Source organism: Tachypleus tridentatus, chromosome 3 (assembly GCF_004210375.1).
Source record: "Tachypleus tridentatus isolate NWPU-2018 chromosome 3, ASM421037v1, whole genome shotgun sequence".
Lineage (NCBI taxonomy): Eukaryota > Metazoa > Arthropoda > Merostomata > Xiphosura > Limulidae > Tachypleus > Tachypleus tridentatus.
The window spans coordinates 91,370,121-91,387,037 of NC_134827.1; the positions used below are offsets into that span (position 1 = coordinate 91,370,121).

Here is a 16,917-nt window from a genome sequence, read left to right on the forward strand (position 1 = left end):
TATCATTCTTATTTATTTACAAAACTACTAATCATATTATAAGATTATGTGCTTTAATATCAACTTTACTACAGTAGTAATCTTTTTAGATGTTGAAAAACATTCGATTCACTTTGGCGTGACGGTCTAGTATTTAAACTTCATTCTCCATAATCTAACAGATTTTCGTAGTAACTGTTCTTCTATTAAATTACACTCAATAATTTTCGGTTTTTTTTCTTATTAGAAGTAGGTTTACCACAGGAGTCTACAATCAGTCTTCTGATACATTATATTTGTTAACAATATGAACGTTTTCAAACTCCTTTGAGTATGCTGATGGCATTTCCATAAGGTGTACTTCACTAAGTCTGTTCAACGCTTTTGCTAAAGCGCAGCATATGTAGACAAATTAGCTAAATAGTTATACCTATGACAAATTATTCTGTATCCATCGAGAACACAAACTACAACATTTTTAAACATGAACTCCAGAAAAATATTAAACATGAACGACTGCAAACACTCACGTGAGTAACACAAGTTCATTGGATTCAAATATGGGATGGCCTAGCGCGTAAGGCGTGCGACTCGTAATACGAGGGTCGCGGGTTCGCGCCCGCGTCGCGCTAAACATGCTCGCCCTCCCAGCCGTGGGGGTGTATAATGTGACGGTCAATCCCACTATTCGTTGGTAAAGAGTAGCCCAAGAGTTGGCGGTGGGTGGTGATGACTAGCTGCCTTCCCTCTAGTCTTACACAGATAGCACTCGAGTAGCTTTGTGCGAAATTTCCAAACAAACAAACAAATCAAATATGGGAAATTCTTCAGTTGGAAATTTGTCATTGCTTCTTTACGAATAGGAGTTTACCAAAAAGTAATATTTCTACTGCTATTGGTGAGGCCTCCCCAGTGGTACGTCTGCGGACTTATACCACTAGAAACTGGGTCTCTACACCCGTGGTGAGCAAAACACAGACAGTCCCTTATGTAGCTCTGTGCTTAATAACAAACAGCTATTGGTGAGAAAAAATATAAAATTATATCAAATCTCTAGGTCAAAGGTTTACTGGTATGTGATAATTTTATATAAATCTTTTAACTAGACCAAAAACGATTTATTTGTACTGCCATCCCCTTATATATTCATACACCAGGTGAATGTTTACCTGAAGCTAATTATTTTCAACATATAACCAGCTACCTTACGAAAGGTATTTAAACAAAGTTTTACAGATTATGCACTTACAGGTTACTTACGTGAATTGATATGAGTTTTTCTAGCGTGCTGGCAGTACCTTGAGAGATTGTTTTTCTTGATTTAGAGAACGCCACAATGTGTAGTTTATCAATTACTTTCATTCCTATAACTAACTACCTTTTTAGTTCCCTACCCCGCAGTTATTCTTTCTTCCTCATGAGATACGGACTCTCAGGATCCCTTCATTTTCAGTTTATATTTGAGTTTATTTGTTCGTCCTATTTCAACCACAGCTCGTTGCTACTTGTATTACTTTAAAGTTGTTACCTCACCCATTCTCTATATCCTTCAGACAATTACACGATTACTTGAGCTCACGATAAAGAATGGATATCTTCTTAGTGCTATTGACTAAAAAAATATTATGTCTAAAACCCTAAAAAACAACAATATTGTTTTTTAAGGATTGCCATTATCTTTGTTGGTTTTTTTTATCAGATCTTGTCCGGTGGAGTCCTATTTTGTCAGTTGCTAATGTTAACTATGCGGCTGAGCGGTAAGGAATTCGGGGTTCGAAACTCGCGAAGGATGCAGTGTTGGGTGAAGCTTGTATTAACAAAACTAACAAGAATGTTTATAAGTCACGTTACCCGATGGGACGTTGGTAAGTCTACGGATTTAAAGTGCTAAAAACTGGCATTCGATACCCAGGTGGCCACAGCTGATAACCAAATATATCTTTGCTGTAAAAGAAACAAGTAAATAAGTTATCTAAAGTCAAAATAGAATCTCACCTTCGCTTCAACAAATTAAGAGACCTCTGAGCTGTCAGTGGAAGAAAATATGGGTCGAATCCCGTTAATTTTCATTTGTATTTTTCCAAAATAATAACTGGTTACGTAATCCGTTGTTTTGCGAGTGAAGCAAGGGTATCACTAGGCAATTTTCGGTGGTTTAGTAATGCCAGATGTTTTAGTCTTTATTTATTTATCTACTCTTTTTTTAACCCCTCCCCTTATCTTTTGCATTTAATGGGAAATAAAAACTAAGTTTGATTTCAATTATCCACGTTTATTAATTTTTACAAACACTTTCACTATGCAACACTTCCTTATAATCAGTTTTGGGTGTGTTTTTTTGTTATTTTTCACCAGGTTGCTGGTGTGTGTGTGTGTTTTCTTATAACAAAGCCACATCGGGTTATCTGCTGAGCCCACCGAGGGGAATAGAACCCCTTTAGCGTTATAACTCCATAGACTTACCACTATACCAGTGGGGGCGTTGTTGTCGGTTTGTTTTTATTTTTTTATTTAGCGCTAGCCCTCCCTAATTTAGTAGTGTAAGACTAGAGGGAAGGCAGCTAGTCATCACCACCCACCGCCAGTTCTTGGGCTACTCTTTTATCAACGAATAATGAAATTGATGGTGACTTTATAACGCCCCTACGGCTGAAAGAATAAGTATGTTTGGGGTGACGGGGATTCGAACCCGCGGCCCTCAAATTACAAGTCAACAGGCAAAATTGTTAGGAGGTATATTGTTGGGTTTCAGATTCGCCATCAACTCATTGTCATTAAAAAAAAAGAGAAGAAATTGAGAAACGTAAATAAATAGTAAATCCTCAAAGCCATCTGGAGACAACAGAAAAATAGATCTACACCCCCCTAAAACGTCCATAATAGCCGATGTTCCACTTTAGTGTTTACAACATGCATCTGTTACAAAACGGTTCTTCAATTACTAGATTTCCATCCTAGCTTACCTGCTTGAAATCAAATATATAAAAAAAAATCAAAAGTTAAGACCGTTGTAATAACATTTCGTTCAGAATTACTAAATTTGAATATCTTATAAATATTTTAAGACTCGTAGATTCTTTGAGTTATTAAAAACATTTAATAGTGTTTCCCCAGTAGCCCGGTGGTATGTCTGCGAACTTACACACTAACAACCGGGTTTCGATACCCGTGGTGGGTAGAGCACAGATAGCCCATTGTGTAGCTTCGTGCTTAATTCACAACAAACAAACATTTAGAAATAATCTAGCAAAGCAAGGTATTGCAGTGATATAACATATAAAGAATGAGGTTACTGTGTGTCTTTAGATATTTTGAAAAGAAAAATAGCTCACGGGTGTGGCCCAGTGGTTGGAACACCCGGGCTTTGAATCCGAAGACTCACGATTTGTGAATCATTATCGCGAAATCTCAGGCTGAATGCTTACAACCATAGAAACCGGTTTCGATACCCGTGGAAGGTACATCGCACATAGCTTATTGTGTAGCTCTGTGCTTAACAACGGCGAATAAACAATTATCGCAAAAATTCGTTCTGCACTTTTGGGATCTTGGGGTGCTATAACTAAGATAATAACATCCCACTATTCTAACAGATAAGAGAAAGTCGAGAGTTGGCGGTGGACACTGTTAACCAGCTGCCTTGTCATTAGTCTATTAGTTCAAAATTATGGGTGTCTAGCGCAGTTATCACTCGTCTAATTTTGCGCAAAATTCTGAAACAAACAACTCCTGTTATAGTATGTGATAAAATCTGGAAATGACTTTTGTAAGATCCTTGGAGATGGTGTATTTCTTGGTAGGTATTCGGGTTAAATTATTATTTCGTTTCCCTTCGGGGTACGAAAATTAACCCGGGGCGGTCAGAAACATCTTGTTTCTCTTCACCCCACACGCGGCTGGAGTTAATTAAGCACATGATTTGGAACTTGCATACTGAACTAAAGTAACACTTATTTTCTAAACTAGTGTGGTGGTAGTAAATTACCTTGTTATGTTGACAAATTTGTTGCGTCTTTGAGGACCGACGGTCAAAGCCGTGAAAAAGGGTCGGCGAACCAGAATGCGAGTGAAGAGTGAGACGAGACGTTCAGCCCACAATTTGCTCGAAGGTAACTTGGCGTAGATTTAGTCGAAGTGAAAAGAGCAGAGACATGCAAAACCAGTACGTCGACATAATTAAAACACATGGCATTATTTAACTAAATTTTTGATGCTTAAAAAACGAACCTCTTTTCAGGGATGGGATCTATAGATCCAATGAAATTGAAATTTTGCTGCGGGGGAAACAGGAGTACCCCGAGAAAACTCACTTTCACGGCCAGGGCGCCAAATAAAAAAGCCCGAAAGCAAGTTGTAAGGAAAAGATACAAGAATTAATTGATATCAACATGCAGTAACAATAACAGAAAAATATACAAGGGTTAACCTGGGGATGGTTACCAGACAGAAATGTTAAAAACGTAAATATTTTTAAACCAATCTTTGTATTTTCAGGTGTAACCTTGTATCACCAAATGCTAATATTGATTTCGTGCCAAGGTTGTTCTCTGTGTAATAACTTTACTGTAATGCGTTGTTTATCAAGAGAAGAATCCTGATTTGTTAACGTGAGAATCAGACCAAGGAAAAAACCGTAGCACTTACAGGGGGTCTGTTTTCATAAGTTTGTTTTGAATTTCGCGCAAAGTTACAAGAGATATCTGCAGTGAAAGACTAGATGAATGGCAACTAGTCATCACCACTCACCGCCAACTCTTTTACCAAAGAATAGTGGAATTAACTATCACATAATAACGCCCCATGTCTGAAAAACCTAGCATGTTTGTCGAGGTGGGGGATTCGAACCTGCGAGTCTAATGTCCTAACCACCTGGTCATGACCTCTTTCCTAAGATCTCTGAGTTTATATGCGTTTTTTCTTTCTTTTTTAAATTACACAGTGAACGAAACGTCACGATATTATCTATACTTGCTTTTAAAATGTTTTCTGGAATACGTATAATAAAATCAATAAAGACGCGTAAAACACTTAAATATTTTCCAGTCGCAGATTTTTTGTTTTATTTTTAATATGATCTAACTCGTCTAAATAATTCATTTCTATATAATTTCATTTTGGAATATCACATTGTTTACTAACTAAAAATAAAGTTTCAAAAGACCGTTCCTGTTCTGATGAAGATTTTTCTTTGAGGGAAAAACGTACATAGGAGAAAAAAACCTCCTCTTTTTTTGAAATATTCTGATAAATAAAAACTTGCTAAGTGAACAGTTTGTGGTATCATACATACTTGGTTTGAGCCCAGTTAACGCAAAAAATGAATAAAAAATCCACTTTATATTTTATGGTCGTAGGTGAGTTATAAGAATGACAGGCAAATTCAACAATTCAATCTGATAAAAGTACCATAAATGTCGACGGCTGGTGATTACTACCTGTTATCCTGTAGTGTTATCACTTCTAAATTAGGAACGGTCATCGTTTGTTTGTTTGTTTGGGAATTTCGCACAAAGCTACTCGAGGGCTATCTGTGCTAGCCGTCCCTAATTTAGCAGTGTAAGACTAGAGGGAAGGCAGCTAGTCATCACCACCCACCGCCAACTCTTGGGCTACTCTTTACCAACGAATAGTGGGATTGACCGTCACATTATACACCCCCACGGCTGGGAGGGCGAGCATGTTTAGCGCGACGCGGGCGCGAACCCGCGACCCTCGGATTACGAGTCGCACGCCTTACGCGCTAGGCCATGCCGGGCCAGGAACGGTCATCACAGACTATATTTGCGCAAACAACAAAAAAGGCAAAATCTCTGAAGATATTCTGATTAAAAATATATTCTCTCACAAGTTTCTGAAGCCTGATACGACCTAATGGTTAGGGCATTCAGCTCCTTTCTGTCTACACCTTTCAGACATGTATGTTTTAGGATGGTTATTCGTTGGTTGAGTATACAAAGAGTTGGGGTGGGTGAGGTTGACTAATACGCCTTCTCTCTAGTCTATTATTTCAGAAATAGAGACAGCTACCACAAATAACTCTCATTTGTGCGAAATTCAACAAAAAACAAAACAAACTTCTTTGTTTATCATTTTCTTAGTTTCTTCCGCCTACTTAAATACCTTTTGTAGGAGTGCTTTTGTTTAGAACATCAGTAAATTGTTCACAAACTCAAGCTAGAAAGTAAACTTGTTTTAACTTTCCAAGAACGCAGAATATGATAACTTGTTGAGAAACACTGGTCTCGTCATTTCGATTTTTCTAGAACGCCTTTGTTTCGACACGTCTACTCTTTATTGACCAAAAAGAACAAGACTTGGAACATAGCTAAATTTGATGTTATTAATATATTACAAGTGTAACAAATTTAAAACTACACCTGCTACAAGGGCAAGATAACACGACATGTGCTGCAATTCTACAAATGTCTGACAAACTGCTTTGTTATCTGTTGATTTGTTAGTGAAATATAATAAAGTATTCTAATACTAGTAACACATTACCATATAACACCATATATGTTATTTTTTCATTGAACACTCAACGTTTTACTTCACAGTAAAAAAAATCTAATCGATTATAATTTATTATTTAAGGATGTTGAAGCTTTGTACTGTCAGTTATAATTTGTAATTTAGTGAAAGGCTCCCGAAAACGCTATAGTTTACTAGGTGTCACATCCTTCACAACGTGCCATTCATTTTAAAACGAGATAATTTTTCTCTCCAACTTATAGGAAGCAGGGAAGATAATCTTAGCAGTTGTGGACAGTTTTTAAGATGGACAAAAACAATAAAAAGGTAATTTTTGAGCCATGGGAGAAGAAATATAGAGGCTTGAGATAAACTCTTAACCCCTCGTTTTTTCTGAAGCACTTTTATAACCCATCTAGTTTTCCTTGTCATTACAACATAGTTTAACATGTTCGCAGAACGAAGGAAGAAAAACGCAACAAAACAAACCACCTAATTGACATTATCAGAACCGGTTTATACAATTGGATAGCTGTAGGCTGTAAGAGAAACTGTATTTGACTATCATGTTACTTCTACTTTACGTAATGAAATTCTTACACGTGGAAACGAGAAATTCAACTTACATTAAGCAACAGCTGTTACAATCGTACAACATTCAAAAGTAAACAGACCTTCAGAAAGTATTTAAACGGTTCTTTACCAGGCCCGTAGACTATTCCATAGTTTTGTCATCACGATGAAGCCATACGTGTCTGCTATGATTGTTTTGGCTCTGTGTGTAGGGACATTGCTAATGTGTTCTCTGACTGTGACACCCGGTAAGAAAAATAATTGTTAAGAATTAAGGTTTAGAACTTTAAATTTTAAAGCTAGTATAACAGAGAGTATTGATTGTAGATTTGTTGGCAAGAAATTTTTATCAAGTGTCTATCGTAAATATGGGATTAGATCAGGCTAATAGTTCTTTACACATTTCGATCGACAAACGTATTGTTTTTATTTTGTTTATTCATAAGAATCAAAATTTGAGTAATTCGTTGCTTGTTTTATTCTTAAAACAGAAAATCTGAGCCGTCGGGATTCTTGTTTCAATTAGTTTCATACTTCATTCTCAAGACTTAAAACTGAATCATAAGATTTTGACCAGTTTTATTCTTATAAAACGAAAGAATTGGTTTATCGGAATTTCGCCAGTTATTTTCGTAAGATAGAAGGATTAGATTATCATTTGTGTTTTAGTTAATTACATGTTTAATTATTAAGATAGAATGAGTGGATTAATGAATTTTAACAAGTGACTTTTAACGACGTGTCAGTTTAATATTACAATAGGTTCTTATGTTTCCGTTTCAAAAAGAAATCTTGAAATTTGTGGGCAGTTTCCACTCTGTCATCTATAGTCTATACCGTAGTACACACAAAACTCAAACATAATATAGTTTGAATAAAATGAGGACACTAAGTTTAAGTTAATAACGAGAAAATATATATAATTTAGTGATTGCTGATAATCTGGCATGAAGAAAATCAGATGCCCTAAATGTCTAAATCATTTGTGTTTGATTTTAGATCCAATATAGAACCTGGGAGGGCTAGATGCGTATTATCAAATTTTTTACTGAATAACCGTTTTCAATTTCGTACAAATATATAGTGTTTGCCGTCTGTAATATTGAAGTGATAGATTATAGTGAAAGCAGCCAAATCTTTTTCAATGAATAGTGGGATTCATTGTAAGATTATAATACCCTCACTGCTGAAAAGGTTAGCATGTTCAGGGACGAGACTCGAACTTCAGACTCGCAGATTCTGAATCGGGTACAATAACCATCAGGTCATTTTCTCTTTACTGGTAAATAAACTCAGCCCAGTTTCTCAGAAGTTCCCCAGTATCCACTGTACTCGTTGAATTGTATACTTACCAATTGATATATACACGAGTAAGGCATCTCTGTACAGGTTTAGATGAGAACTTGTGTTTCATATTTATAGATCCTTAAACACTGAAAACCTAATACAGATACGTATTTGATGTGCCAATGGTGAGATGGGGCTTCTGCCACAGAAGTGTTTAACTTCAAAATTAGTCCTGTAAGATATCCATAAAAATATAAACTTTGTTATACGTTATAGACGCTTATTTTTTTTTACTTTTAAGCCAATAACCTTTTCTTGAGTTTCGTATATAACATATGCTTATTTGAAGGTCCAATTATATAGTTTTAGGTCAAGAGACTCCCTGTCGTCAGGCTGGAGGAAACTGCTTAACTCCGAGTGACTGTGGTGGTATAAAAAACAAAGACATCCCATGTGATGTACACGAAGTGTGCTGTATATACGTTTAGGACATACTTTAAATCACTAGGTCCAGCTCTGTCTTGAGTATTAAACCTGCAAGTTTTTATATAACGACAATGTTAAAAAACAATATATGTTAAAGATTTTCTTTTCTTTTTTACTGGAAAAAATCATCGAAAAAACTGTAAGCTAAATATACAAGATACTGTGAAATAATAAAACTGAATTACTTTGTGACTGTTTTATGTTTTTTAAATAATTAAAACACCCTTGTTTCAATAATGACAGTCAGTTATGGATAAAAAAAAACCTGCACATTAAAAGATTTCCAGAAGACAGGATGCACTTGTATGAATATGTTTTACACAAAAACCAATCATGTGCTAGTAATTTTTATTTTGTAGCAAGACTACATGTTGAAATGGAAAGCTCTTAACAGAAGAAGAAAGTTTGTATTATGTACCAGACAAAACTTTTGGACTCAACTTTAAATAATTTAATATAATTTCCCAGATTTATTTTATCATAATAGCAATTAAGGAAAATTTTCTAGGCGTTAGCTTCTCGTGCAGCCATCTCTTTGACCGTGGATTCCAATTGAGATGTACGAGTTTGGTAGTTGGACACTATATTGAAGACAAAAAATAGCGAAGTTTAAAATCTCAAATTTTAATTAAGTTTGGTTATATTATTGTTAAGACACACAGGAAACGTAATAATAACCAACAGCCACTTAAACATTTTGAATAGAAATATAGAAAATGACTATGTTACAGATTTCGTAATAACCAAACTAATAACCAAACCCTAGATAGGAACTAAGATTACGAATTAGATAACAATCCATTCAAAACCATTAAGTCTTCACTGGTTTACTAGTGAGACCATAAATATAATTTTCCTGCAAACAGACATTTACATAAACTATTTTAAAGCGTCTAATATTTCACTTTATTAATGTATCAGTGCCAGTTTCTGCAAGTGCTATCGCATTTATTACACAAAACGAAAGATTAGATGTAAGGTTGCAAACAAGAAAACCTTTCATGTTCAGACAGACTAGTCAGCAACTTTAATAACATACTATACACACGTTTTGTATTTTAATTCACATTTATCTTTATCATTACATTACAGTATATTAATCTAGATGCTAGCCTACTAGCAGACAATAATAGTAAAATCACGAAAATAAAAGTAATGTGTCCACTGGCTATCAGAACTATTTCTAAAAATATAAATAACAATAATAATTGTGAAGAATGTGTATTTTCATACAAAAAATTGTGATTAAATAAGAATTTTAAATACATGTAAACATGCACTGTTGTTTTCCTTCATTTGATTTTTTAACTATTTTATATTTTGGAAAGGAACAACAGATATATTTATGAAAATACAGAGAATATTATATGAAGATAGGCTAGTAAAGTTATCAAATAATATACGGAAATATTCCCCATTCTTCATGCATAAAGTATAAAAAGTTGAGTACTTGTCCTGGTATTGCAGTGTTCAAGACTGTCACTATACATATATGATACATATTAATTATTTATTCCTTTGGTAAAATCACATCCTATTTACACTTCACAAAGAAGACATAGCTGCAATAATTGTAAACAGACGTAATTATTACAATAAATCTATAAATTTATTGGGGAGTTCACAGGAACTTGTATGAACTATGCTGGGAAGAATGAAGATATCAGAGACTAAAAGATATAAAAATACCAGAAATTAATTATGACGTAAATCGAGCACATGTAACTTATAAAAAGAATGCTAAATTCTGGCTTTATTCTTCATGTATTAATACTTCTGAAATTTTGAAACGTGACAAACTCTGAATAAAAGCTGGAGTTTGTTAAGAGCGCCAGTTAGCTTCATCAGTCACCATCGAGAATCAGAGTAGGCAGTCAACCAGTAGTGTGCATTTCGAACTTCCAAGAAACTTCCTTATTGATATTTGATACAAAGCTTAGCTGCGGCATAGATAATGTTTAAATATTTTGTTGTTGTACAGTTTATTGCTGATAACCTACTAACATTTCACAATGTTATAAGGTAGGATTAACATTGTGTTGAAGAATTTGGAGAGTATAGAATCCAAGGTGTACCTTTAACAAACTTTATGGGGTTCACTGTTATATCAAGAGTGTGCATCGATTCCATGTACTTCATGGAAATTTTCTTGGGTTGGTGATATGTCTACACATGACACTTGACTGAATTCCTAGTGTTTAAGTAAATGTAATAAATATTTGTTTACCTGTCGTGACCATAACAAGTTAGAACACATTCTCCAGTTTTTAATATACATAGATTAACTGACAGCAAGTTTAGAAGAGTAAGGAAGAGAGTGTAGTCACAGGTAGAGATGAGAGTATAACATGATATATATGAAGCAAATATGGCTGTATCTACAACATGTATTAAAACAGAAGATGAGTCATTCCCAAAAACAAACGTATTGGCAAATATGGGTTTGGAGGCAGCTGCAGCAATTCTTATTGCATCATCAGGATTATGCATCATTACACACTTAATGACTGCTGTGTTATGGTAAATTACAGGAAGATTTTGAATATTTTATAGATGAAGTTGAAGCAGCAGCACATGTTTCAGGATAACCAGATGCACAAAACAAAAGCAAATACATTCTGATTAAGAACACCAGAAGAGGGTAAATAATTCATTAGGAACATACAATGAGTTATAAATTACCTCATAATTCAACTTGCTAAGAGAAATATTATTAAGAGAATATAGAAGGTGCAAACACTAAATACCGTCATGGAACAAATAAGGCTGCTAACTCAAGAAACCTGTTAGAGTATTCAGACATACACTAAAGGAGCTACATAATTGGTTAAGACAAAATTATCTTCATCTAAATGAACTAGTGATATAGAAGTCATTAAGGTCAATATCATATACTATAAGTAACATTCTGTCAATCACGTGAAACCTATGTAATATATCATATACGACAAGTAACATTCTGTCAATCATGTGGAACCTATGTCATATATCATGTAATATAAGCAACATTTTATTAATCACATGGAACCTATATATCATATACTATAAGTAACATTCTGTCAATCACGTGAAACCTATGTCATATATCATGTAATATAAGCAACATTTTATTAATCACATGGAACCTATATATCATATACTATAAGTAACATTCTGTCAATCACGTGAAACCTATGTAATATAACATGTACTGTAAGCAACATTCTGTTAATCACATGGAACCTATATAATATATCATAAACTATAGCCTTTCCAGCACTGTAAGTCCACAGACATACTGCTGTGCCACGGAGGAGCCAAATTGAAAGAGATAATCAGTAATTTGATGAGAATAAACATGAATAGAGGAAATACGAGAAACACTGTTCAGTTAAAATACTAAAAAGAAACAGTTCAGAGAAAAACAAATATCTGAGCCAAAATTTTCCAGGTTAACTTAATAAGTAAGAGAAACAACGGGTCAAATTGGCAGATTAGAACCAGAAAATTAGTACTGAAGGATAAACACATGTAACATGTTTCAGTTGCAGTAGGTTCAGAAAAGAATATAAGAAGATACATTGTTTTAACTACCGATTAAAATACCACATGCACAGTGGCTGTAGGCGCCAATAGAAACAGATATCTTGTAAAACAGTCAGATGCAGAGATTCCACAAATGTAACTTCAGTTGGAACCAAGAAATGAAATTAGAGGCAGGTCTAAAAGTTATAGAGAAATATGTATACAGTAATGAAATTTCACCAGCAGTTAGCTTAAAGATAGAAGGTACGGAATATTGGTTACTAATTAGCATAGGTACTAGATCTTAGATAAGAATCTGACATTATTGGAAAATGCATAGAAAAGTAATTTCAAAAAGTTAAATTTTTAGAAAAATATTATTTTTTAATTGAAGGTGGAGATTTAAATCTTCAACAATCATTTCATATATAAGCAGTGAAATTTAGAAGGTGTGTGTTTATTTGTTAGAGTAAAGCCACATCAAGTTATCTGCTGAATTCACCAAGGGGAATCGAACCCCTAGTCTTAGCGTTATAAATCCGTAAACTTACCTCTTTCCCGTCGGGGAACTAAATTTATGTATACTTCAACTTAATTACATCATTTTAAATACTCTAACGTATCTCCGAACGGCTGGTATTGGTATTAACAACTTTTCGACCTTCCTAGGTCATCTTCAGGTTAAGAGTCTAACATGTCGTTAAATGTTATGTCTTCTACAATTATTAATTTATCTCTTGATAAAATAATTTTTTCCTTCCTCAACAAACACAGTACCTAACTTAGTTTTACTGGAACAATACTTACACTTTAGAAACCTGAAGATGGCCTAGAAAGGTCGAAACGTTGTTCATTCCGTATCAACAAAAGTGTTAATACCCATACCAGCCTTTCTGAGATACATTTTTAAACAAACAACTCCTAAAAGTCACTAACCATTAGGGTTTTTTGTTAATACCAGAATTCATTAGTTGGACTGTTCTATATACAGTATAATATTTTGAAATTTACGACAGGTACAACACGTGTATTTCCACGCTACAAGTCAATTATTAACCCAATAAAGGAACCAATAAAACAGAAATAAAAATTAAACTTAAAATATTCATCATTAACTATTCATACCATTAAATGAACACTCATATTATGGGCTTACGTAGTGTCATAACTTTCGTTTCAATTATGCTGAGTAACGCAATAATAACATCCACACTAGATTACATGTGTAAAACATCATACAACACATAATAACTATTTAAAAGTTTTAATTCTCTATCTGTGTAATTCACGATACGAAAATGATGTCAGTTTCGTTGATTCACACAGTACAACATGAAATAAATTATTTTTCCGCTCGCTTTTTAATTTATGTGAAGAAGACGTTAAAATAACAGCGCCCCCTTTTTTTTGTGTATTGACAAAAACTTGTCTATTTGTATGGAACAAACTGAGTGTAACTGACGTATTTAAAACTAATTTCAGTCGTTCACTTTAAATTTAAGAATTTTGAAAGAAAAGTTATTAATTTCTGAACCTCGAAAAACATGTAAACTAATGACAGGGATAACAAGTAAAACATAACTGGATCGGGATACAGATCATTTTCGGAACCTGAAAATAGTTATGTTAATCCGAGACTCCGACCTCTAATATGGAAAATCGAATTGAAAGTCCTTGTTGATTCTGAGATCTAACAGGAGAGCCTTAGCTCAGTAGTTTTTCCACTTTGGGCTGCTTGTCCAATTGTTGCAAGCTCGAGGGTGCCTCGCGTTATGATGTTGAGTTTGTTTGTTTGTTTTGGAATTTCGCACAAAGCTACTCAAGGGCTATCTGTGCTAGCCGTCCCTAATTTAGCAGTGTAAGACTAGAGGGAAGGCAGCTAGTCATCACCACCCACCGCCAACTCTTGGGCTACTCTTTTACCAACGAAAAGTGGGATTGACCGTCACATTATACGCCCCCACGGCTGGGAGGGCGAGCATGTTTGGCGCGACTCGGGCGCGAACCCGCGACCCTCAGATTACGAAGCGCACACCTTAACGCGCTAGGCCATGCCAGGCCTATGATGTTGAGTCCTTGAGCGAAATACTTTACCCCAGTAGTTGTACACTTCCCAATTTTCTTAGCCCGGCATGGCCAGGTGATTAGGGCACTCAATTCGTAACCTGAGAGTCGCGGGTTTGCAGTGACACCAAACATATTCGTCCTTTCACCCGTAGAAGCATTATTACATGATGGTCAATCCCGCTATTCGTTGGTAAAAGAGTAATCCAAGAGTTGGCGGTAAACGGTAATGACAAGCTGCCTTCCCTCTAGTCTTACACTGGTAAATTAGGGGCGGGTAGTTCAGGTAGTCCTTATGCACCTTTGCGCGAAATTAGAAAAATAACAAAACAAACAAACCTTACATCTATCTATTCTGAAAAGAGGAGCAGTTAAGCAGAATAATGACTTCTTCCCCTGACATGAAGATTCAATTACCTGTAATTTATTTAATCGTATTCAGCGATCATAATTTTTTGCCATTGTTTCATTGTGTTGCTGTGTTATTATCGCAACAACGTTATTATTTCAGAATGTTCTGTACGCGTTTGTATTCTTATTCGCTGAAAAACAAGGTAAAATGGGTTGATACAAAGATAAGGTTGGGGACAATATGTATATCTGCGACTTGGTCTCAGATTTGATTTCACAAGCAACTGACGTATCATCCATCGTTTATTTCTGGTTTCAGTTGGTAAAACATCAATATTGTAGGGACTTAGATGATATTGTATTAATCTTCATATTCGTCCAGTTGAAGTCAGTTATGGGTTGGCCCGGCATGGCCTAGCGCGTAAGGCGTGCGACTCGTAATCCGAAGGTCGCGAGTTCGCGCCCCCGTCGCGCTAAACATGCTCGCCCTCCCAGCCGTGGGGGTGTATAATGTGACGGTCAATCCCACTATTCGTGGGTAAAAGAGTAGCCCAAGAGTTGGCGGTGGGTGGTGATGACTTCCCTCTAGTCTTGCACTGCTAAATTAGGGACGGCTAGCACAGATAGCCCTCGAGTAGCTTTGTGCGAAATTCCAAAACAAACAAACAGTTATGGGTTAATGTTAATCTGATTAGTGTCATATAATATCTACCTTCTTAATCACGTGAACAGACTGTTTGGGAAAGTAATTTGTTAGCACACTGATAATTGAATTTCAGTGGCATTTTCCAAAATCTGAACAATGATCGAAGTTAACTTTATAACGATTTTATTTTTATATATGTTTTAGTAATTTTTAATTTAATGCAATCACTTACGTTTCCTGTTTACGTGATTAAGAAGTTAAATATTATGTGCAAGGTCAGTTAGTTGTATGGGAATAAAGCTGCACGTATGTTGTTTGTTGTGTCTAAAAGCAATAACAGGTTATTCAGTGAAAATACTCTTAGTGTCGGTATTAGTTTGAATAATGCGAAAGTTGTCCCAGGGTAATATGAGGGGACCCAATTAGGTTATAACGAGTAATTAAAATAAGCTTATTAGGTAGTGTATTTTGTTACTGTATTTCATGTGTTTTTACGAGTTTTAAAGTCTTTCGCAAGATTCATTTAAAATAACCCCGAGGGGAAACGACGTCACTCATTTTTTTCAGATTGAATATGAAATCAACATCGTCACAACAAATACAACGTAAACATAAAAAATGTTTTTTTTAGCTAACAAATGTATACGTTAAGATACACGAGAAAAATAAATTATACTAGCTCCTTCATGGGACAATTGTAAGTCTACGGACTTGTAAACCTAAAATCTGACGTTCGAATCCCTATATATTAGCAATAAAATAATACTTCATGCATATATTTTGTGTCAATTACTTGCATGATGTTATTTTAACATCGACTTAGAGGTGCCATACGTAAAACTATCCCCAATGCTTTCCTTTTCTAGAACAAGGCGCTAACACTCTCTATGTAGGGATTTCATAGAAATCTTTATTAAAGAAATACAAAATTAATCTGGATTTTATTCTTCACAGGTGATCAGAAGCTAGATATGAAGAACTATCCGACATATTCACTGTAACTCCAGTGTGTATAACGCTTTTCGATTATCTGATTCTATAGTGTTTCAAATTCGAAAAATACCAAATGACGAAAACAAAGATTTTCTATATTCTTTTAGTCATATATCTTTAACAGACCCGCCACCTATCTAGTTCTACAGTAACTATAACTTTATCATTTGATAGAAAGTCTTCACGATCTGTGACTACTTATTTTATTATCGTTCTGTGTAAGATCTATAGAGTTTTAGAATACACTCTATAATCTTGAAACTAATATACACCATCTTATAAAAAAGTAAAACGAAAAAATATCGCTGAATAAGAAAGCGATGTGAGGTTGGATACTGAACTTGAAATAAACAGCATAGGTATGTAAGTGGGCCTATCACTTGATCAACTAATGACCACATTAATCTATTTGTTTGAAACCACGAATAGCATCTATTGACAAATAATTTAAAAAATATATCCCATCTGACGGTATTTTAAAAAAAGAATTATACCAATGAGATACTTTGCCAAAGTGCTGTCCGCTGGTGAGACAGTGGTAAGCCTAAGGATTGAGCAGACAT

The 16,917-nt window shown here is 34.9% G+C and overlaps 1 long non-coding RNA gene across 1 annotated transcript; it reads left to right on the top strand.

Moving 5' to 3' along the window:
- The first annotated feature begins 7,105 nt into the window (after positions 1–7,105).
- Positions 7,106–8,988, top strand: LOC143247461 (uncharacterized). The gene is made up of 2 exons (XR_013026562.1): positions 7,106–7,271; positions 8,674–8,988. It is a non-coding gene; the product is annotated as an uncharacterized LOC143247461 (long non-coding RNA).
- The last annotated feature ends 7,929 nt before the right edge of the window (positions 8,989–16,917 follow it).